The following is a 7,874-nucleotide window of genomic DNA, read 5'->3' on the forward strand; positions in this document are numbered from 1 at the left end:
TTTATCTTGCTTCTTTGTGTGGATTGTGATGCTCTGTTGTTTCCAAGGCATTGTGACGTTTTTGTGTTTATATTTAATTGGTGATTGTATGTTGGAGTGACTTGCCCACAATTTTCATTTTCTTTGTTTTGTTTGTATGTTATCTACACAAGCAGGGTACTGTGCTGGTCTATTCACTAGTTGACAGCACTTATACACTCACCACCTGTCTCCTTTCCTGTTCTCAGCCTCTCATATGTCCCTGCCAGCCTTGGCAAACAGAGCCTATTCTTAGGTCCCTGGAATCTGAATGAGAATGCTATCACTTTAAAATCCAAAATAGCCACCACTTGTAAATATTCAAAATGGCTGTGCCCTGGGTTACTTTAAATATCCAAAATAGCTGCCACGTGTAAACAATCAAAATGGCTGCGCTCTCTGCACAGTGGAAAACCAACAGCTCAGGTTGTCTCCCTCCTTGCTGTTTCCCTTCCTAGGCATAGGCCACCAGCACAGTCATCCCTGCAGCTCTTGGTGATCAGGGCTGCTCTTTAGGTCAATTCTCAGGTCCCAAAACCACTTGGAAATATTCAGGCTGTTGGTCCCATCAGAGTAGCTGACAGTCTGCAGCTCTGACTGTCTCTGTATTCACTGTTTTTGTTCAGGTTTTTCCACTAGTTGGTGCCTAATGCACTTCTGTATAGTTCCTTTCAAAGCTCAGTGCTCCAGGATTGTCTTCTGTATCTCTCTCAATTGGTTTTTCTTTTCTTTGTTGAAGAGGGTCTGTGTCGCTTGTCTGCCTATTCCTCCATCTTACTGGAAGTCTCTGGGCTTTTTTTTCAGAAAGTCCACCAGGGTTAAGTTGCTGTCATGGATTGAATTGTGTCCCCCCCAAATTTTTTGTCAACTAGGCTTGGTTATGATTCTCAGTGGTTTGGAAATTATGTGATGATGTAATATGGTGGATATGTAATGTGATCTTATGTGATAAGATGATCAGATATAAAAGGATTAAGATTAAGGGTGGGCTGCAACACCCTTAGTCCTGTCACAGCCCTGATCTGATGCAAGGGGAGCTTCCCTGGGGTGTGGCCTGCAATACCTTTTATCTTACAAGAGACAAAAGGAGAGAGAAGGGAGCAGAGAAGAGTGATCTACTACCAAGAAAGAGGAGCCAGGAGTGGAGAGTGTCTATTGGACCCAGTGTCCCTGCGCTGGGATCCTCCTAGCAATAAGAGACACAGATAAAGTCTTCCCCTAGAGCTGGCATTCTGAACTCAGACTTCTAGCCTCCCAAACTGTAAGAGAATAAATTTCTGTTTATTACAGTTATCCACTTACTGTATTTCTGTTATTGCAGCACTAGAGAACTAAGATTGTTGCTCTGGTGATATTTTGTCTTCTTCTTTATCCAAAACTCACATTCTCCAGAACACAAACTGTGACTGAGACCTGCCTTTTATCTGGGGACTTACATTCTTAAACAAATGTAATATCATATAAATAGCATTAAAATAATAGGGTGAATATTTGGTGATGGCTGAAATATCTCTCCTGATGCTGCACAGACTTAGGGAGTCTGACTTGGTCAAGTCTGGTGACTTAAAGAAAGATGATTGTGGAATATTTTTAGATTTTGTTGTTGCTATTAGGAGTGTTCTGGTAGCACAGTGCCTAAGGCACTTGACTGTTAACTAGAAGGCTGGTGTTCAAACCTACCAGCCACTCCTTTCAGAAGGAAGATTGGGCAATCTGCTTCTGCAGAGATACTGCCTTGGAAACCCAAGGAGGGGTTGCTATGAGTGGATCTGACTCAACGACAGTGAGTTTGGTTTTTCTTTTGGTTGTTGTTGCTGTTAGTTGCCATCAAGTTGATTCTTACTTATTGCAAAAAAGTGCATAGGAGCAGGGTCTTCTAACATCCTCTAACTTCACAAGGAGAGGAGGAAATCCAGATCAACATCAACAGCCCAAGGCTCATTCCTATGAAGCAGAGGTCAGAACTGTTGCCACCCTCCAACCTTTTTATCAGTTCTGACACCTAGCATCCCTCCCACGACACTCTACTTCTCTGCTGGGCTTGATAATTTGTTGTGATGGCCACACAGAACTCACAGATGATATTTATGATTTTGGAGTTTATTAAGGAGTAAACCAACTGTTCTGGTTACCTAGTGCCTCTCTGACAAGAATATACCACAAATGGGATGGTCTTAACAAACAGGAGTTTATTCTTACAATGTGGTTTTAAGTCCACATTCAAAGTATCAGGCTCTAGGGGCTGTGTGAAAGCCCTTCGACCTTGGGCTTCAGTTCTGCTTCTTGCTCCCGGCCCACTGAAGCTGGAGGCATCTCTTCACTCAGGCAGCTACTGGCTGCTAAGGCTAACAAGTCCAAGGTCAACAAATAAAATGGCACAGTCCCGATGTTACCAAACTACACAGCAGGCCACTAATTCAAGTCCATTTAAGTCCCAAGGTCGGCAGAGCATGGCAGGCTGCTGAACAACGACATGGCTACATGCAGAGTCCAAGTGTTCCATAGGCTAGAGACTATCCCCAAGGCTTCTCCTTATATACAGGAAGCAAACCACATACCAAAGGCAGCTACTCAGCTGCTTGTGGTAGATCCCACCATGGAGTTGATTATCAGTCTCATCATAGAGAATAACTACCACCAGCTAGCTGCCCAGCCACTCAACCAGGCCCAGCCAAGCTGACATATAAATTTAACTAGCACACCAACCAAAACCAAACTTACTACCAATGAGTCAGATCTGACTCATAGCAACCTCTCCTTGGGTTTCCAAGGCAGTATATCACCATGGAAGTAGATTACCCAACCTGCCTTCTGAGGAGTGGCTGGTGGGTTGAACTGCCAGTCTTCTGGTTAGTGGTCAAATGCCTTAGGCACTATGCCACCAGAGCCCCCTATTAGGAAGTAATAAGTTATAATTTGGCATCAGAGGATGGCCTCAGGCCTAAGGCAGTTGCCTGCCAAGCACAAGACTAGCGGTTCAAACCCACCAGCCGCTCCTTGGTGATACTGCCTCGGAAACCCAAGGAGGGGTCACTATGAGTCGAGTCTGACTCTATGGCACATAACAACAACAACAGGTTACAATTCAGGGTCAGAAACAAGTCACGATACAGTTCATCAATCAGAACAGCTTCTTCTCAGCTGCACACTTCCTTCTGGACTCAGTTTCTGCCCTGCTCCGGTAAGTGTTACAAAGCTGTTTTAGTTCTGCCAATAGATGTCCAGAGAGGCACCCCACTCCATCAGCAAGCCTCTTGCCTGAAAGCACTCATCTTTTTGCTCTGTGGGGTGGGAAGCCTACTGCCCTATCTCATGTTGGAATCTTGGTTCTGCTACCTCTGCTGCCGCAGTCTCTCTGCCATTTCTCTGCTGTGTCAGTGCAGGGCTCTCAAGTCTAAAAAATGCACTCCACTCCAGGTTCTTCTCTCTTGACAGTAGTGAGATCTGCCCTTCAGCCTCTGGATAGCTGATTTGAAGCCTAGCAAGATGGTAAAACTGACCAATCCCCATGTTAGTGTTCCATATACCTTATTTCCATGGTCCCACGCCCACAAGGGTGCCATGTACTTTAATTTACATTATTAACAAGCTATCCAATCCTCTTGGTGGGACACAAGTACCTCACATTTGCATAATCCCACCCACCCAGTCATCTGGTGGTGGTGGTGTTGTTATGTGTCGTGGAGTCGGACCCGACTCATAGCGACCCCTCCTTGGGTTTCCGAGGCAGTATCACTACGGAAGTAGATTGCCCCATCTTCCTTCCGTTTCATCTGGTAGGTGTCACAAAAACAATGACTGGAAGAACCACATTAAGCAATTCACTGCACCACAATTATAGTGACTCCTTGTGTGCAGAGTAGAACTGCCCCATAGGCTTTTCAAGGCTGTGATCTTTCAGAAGCAGATCACCAAGACTGTCTCCTGAGGTGCCTCTGGGTGGGTTTAAACCACCAACCTTTTGGCTAGTAGTCTAGTGCTTACCCATTTACACTACTCAGTGACTCCTATGCTTAGACTAGTTAGGGATATAGTCATGAATATATTAAATGCAAAGATAATGTTCTGTTTCAAATGAGGTTTTTAAATGAAAATATTTTAGTAAATTGTTCATTAATGATTTACATATTGTGGTGGTTAAATTTGTATGTCAACTTGGCTGGGCCTGGTTGAGTGGCTGGGCAGCTGGTGGTAGTTATTCCCCATGATGAGACTGGCAATCAGCTCCATGGTGGGATCTACCACAAGCAGCTGAGTAGCTGTCTTTGGGAGGTGGTCTGCTTCTTGTATATAAGGAGATGCCTTGGGGATTATGGCACTCTCGGACCCTACATGTAGCCGTGTCGTTGTTCAGCAACCTGCCATGCTCTGCCGACCTTGGGACTTCCAATGGACTTGAATTAATGGCTTGCCATGTGGTTTGATAACATTGGGACTGTGCCTTTTTACTTGTCAACCTTGGGCTTCTCAGCCTCAGAAGCCAGCAGCTGTCTGAGTGCAGAAACACCTCTAGCTTCAGTGGGCCTGGCACTTTGAACTTGGACTTAAAGCCTCCAAACTATGAGAAATTTATTCTCCTGTTAAGGCTTTCCCACTTGTGGTATTTCTGTTAGATCAGTACTAGGTAACTGAAAGACATATAAAATGTATTCAATTGTTATTTTAGACCACATTACAAAATGATCTACTAATTACATATACACCATATGACACCAAGATCAAAAAGAAAATCACATACATATTTAATTTCTTATATCTAGTGTGGAATTCTTCCTGTCCAAGTTAGATGCTTGTCGCTGAATATCTTTATTTATGGTGCGATTTTTGAATCATGTAAGGAATTACCTACTCAAAAGATGGTAACATAATCACTTTGTTACTAAAGAATAATCAGTGAGAGGTGACTTACTCTCTAAACGTCCATCTGAATATTGCGCACGTGGATTTTCCAAGGGCAAGTATCTGTCAGAGAACAAATTGTTTAATTTAAACAAAATTGGTAAATTGTGAAGTAAAAACACCGGTCGCCCAACGTGGGGCTCGAACCCACGACCCTGAGATTAAGAGTCTCATGCTCTACCGACTGAGCTAGCCGGGCAGCCCTATGAATGTGTTGAAATTTACAAATTCAAGGTTAATTTAGGTTTGTCTCCACGTCTACTGTTTAATTTTGGGATTGTAATTACGTTTATGAATTACAGTGCAATCAAGTTACTAAGGGACCTTCCTAGCCGACCGAGAACTTCTAGTTCAAGTTCTGCCCTAAGTACCTGAGAATCCTCACTTTTGTCGTCCACCCTACTAGCAACCTAGCTCTTTTCCATCTGCAAGAAGAGTACGAGTGAAAGAGGAGGAAGGGAAACGTTTGCACGCTGGTGTCACTGGCGAGAATCATCCTTACAGTTTTTAAATTCGGGGTCCAATGACAATGTCTGAGGCGCAGAGGAGAGAGAGAGAGACAGTGCAGACTGCCTCCTACCTGCGCAAACTCCACCCTCTTGCATTTTCCCTTTGTGCTTTGCTTGTGCGCGAAGCTTCGAAAGTGGAAAGGCAAAAATGAAAAGAGGCGCTCGCCCGCGCTGGAGATGCCGGGGATCGAACCCGGGGCCTCATACATGCAAAGCATGCGCTCTACCACTGAGCTACATCCCCGCTCCAGTCACGCTATCCGCTACAGCTCCCTTGGTCATTGCTGGCGCTGGGCGTGAACCGGAGAAAGAAAAATTATTGTAAATGTTTTATTTGCAGGTTGTGATAGAGTTTTACTCTAATTCAGAGCGATCAGATCTCGATTGAGGAATGCCCCGAGATGACTGGGCGGGGAGAAGCACCTGGAGGCAGTGGTGGAAAAAGGAGAAAGAAGTCATCAGGCACGATGCCCAAGAACTGTGACTTAGAAAAGTACGGATGCAGGTTGCTAAGTTTTGTTAAATAGGAGTGTCAGTAAAATATATAGAATGTATATAAAATACTCTAGAACTGTGTTGAAAGTTTATTACTTGGGATGAGGAGGGAACTGGGTGTAAGCGACGGGTGGACTTTTTACTGTGAACCACTGTATCGTCTGAATTTTGAACCAGTTTAAATCAAGTCAAGCAGTTTACTGAATGCATACTGTGTGCCAAGAGCTGCTCTAGAAACTGGGCTTCAGCCGTGGACAAAACCAATGCAGTCTATTCCCTCTTACAGTTCCCATTCCAGAGGTGGTAGTGCTAGAGAGAAAAAAGAGAGGCAGCGTTGGGAGAGGGAGTGTGGTAAGGGCAGATTTTAAACCGTGTTGGCCAGGCAGTCTTCCGCGAGAAGGTGATATTTGAGCCAAGGTTCCGGGGAGGTGGGAAGTGAGCTGTGCTGATATCTGAGGTAAAAGAGGGACAAGCAAAGGAAACAAATCTGGGGTTTTGGCCTGAGCACCTGTAGGGATGGTGCTAATGGCGTAGTGTGGGGAAAGCTGAGAGAAGCCAGTAGGGGCAGATCAGAAGTTCCCTTTTGGAGATAAGCATATGACACTTCTTAGAACACCCAGGTGGAAATGCTATGTGGGGAGCTGGATATGAGAGCCAGGCTCCTAGAGGGACCTGGATTGGAGATGTGTACTGTGGAGTTATCAGCAGTGTTATAGATTGAATTGTGTTTCCCCAAAGTATGTGCTGTAAATACTAATCCTTGTATCTGTGGTTATACATAATCCTTTTTGTTATGTCAATGAAGCAATATTAGCAGTGTAGGGTGTGTGTTAAGTCAATCTCTTTTTAGATATAAATTAAACAAGCAAGTGAGAGATGGAGGAAGATGCCATGCCATATAAAGAACACCAAGGAGCCAAGAAATAGAGGCTGAAGAGATAGCTTCAGAGCTGACATTGCCCTAAACCAATGCTCTGAATTTGGACTTCTAGTCTCCTGTGAGAAAATAAATTTCTTTTTGTCTTGTGGTATTTCTGTCATAGCAGCACTAGAGAACCAAGACAAGGACCATGATCTGACATTTTAATGTAGGATTGTTCCATCCTATGTTATGAGGGTGAGGGCGAAAGCTGGTGTTAAGGGGGAATGAGGAGAGAGAGTGTGGAAGCAGATAATCCCAGCAGCTCTGGAAAGAGGCAGGAGGTGGCAAGAGAGAGTTAGACTTCTTCTTCTTTTTTTTTTTTTTAATAGGTGAAGAATAATGATGAGTAAAGTGAGAATACTATTGTAAATTTTATTTTATTTTTTATTGTGATTTGGGTGAAAGTTTACAGAGCAAATTCATTTACCATACAACAGTTCATACACATTTTCTTTCATGACATTGAATGCAATCCTCACAATGTAACAGCCCTCTTCCCACTTCCTCCCTGCGGCTACCTTCTCCCATTGTCCTTTCCCTTGCATTCCTCCCCTCTGAGCTATCTGCCCTTCTGATTTCCCATGGTTGATTGTTCTAAGGACTGTACCTACCTGGTGGAAATATTCACCCTGTATGCCGCCTGTCTATTGTTTGGCTGGAAGCCAAGGGAGTGAGTTTAATTCCAGCTCTGAAGGGTGACTTGGTGCCATAGTCTTGGGGGTTTCACCAGCCTCTATCAGACCAGTAAGTCTGTTCTCCTTTATGATTTTGAGTTTTGTTCCACATTTTTCTCCCTTTCTATCCAGGATCTCTTACACTGATTCCTTTCTGAGTGGTTGACAGTGGTAGCTGGGCACCATTTAGTTCTTCTGGTCTTATGTTCATGTAGGCTGTAGTTTACATGGTCCAGTAGTTCCTTGGATTAATTGTTTCCATGCAGTTTTGGTTTTCTTCATTTTTCTTTGCTCCAGACCAGGAGAGACCAATTGTTGCATCTTTGATGGCCACTTGAAAGCTTTTAAGACCCCAGT

The 7,874-nt window shown here is 44.1% G+C and overlaps 2 non-coding genes across 2 annotated transcripts; both read right to left on the reverse strand.

Moving 5' to 3' along the window:
- Positions 1-5,043: 5,043 nt before the first annotated feature.
- On the reverse strand, positions 5,044-5,116 carry TRNAK-CUU. The gene has a single exon. It is a non-coding gene; the product is annotated as a tRNA-Lys (tRNA).
- Positions 5,117-5,598: 482 nt separating this feature from the next.
- TRNAA-UGC lies at positions 5,599-5,670 on the reverse strand. Its single transcript has one exon. It is a non-coding gene; the product is annotated as a tRNA-Ala (tRNA).
- Positions 5,671-7,874: the final 2,204 nt, after the last annotated feature.

Source organism: Orycteropus afer, unplaced genomic scaffold, assembly GCF_000298275.1.
Source record: "Orycteropus afer afer isolate SDZICR_OR568_19922 unplaced genomic scaffold, OryAfe1.0 scaffold00455, whole genome shotgun sequence".
NCBI lineage: Eukaryota > Metazoa > Chordata > Mammalia > Tubulidentata > Orycteropodidae > Orycteropus > Orycteropus afer.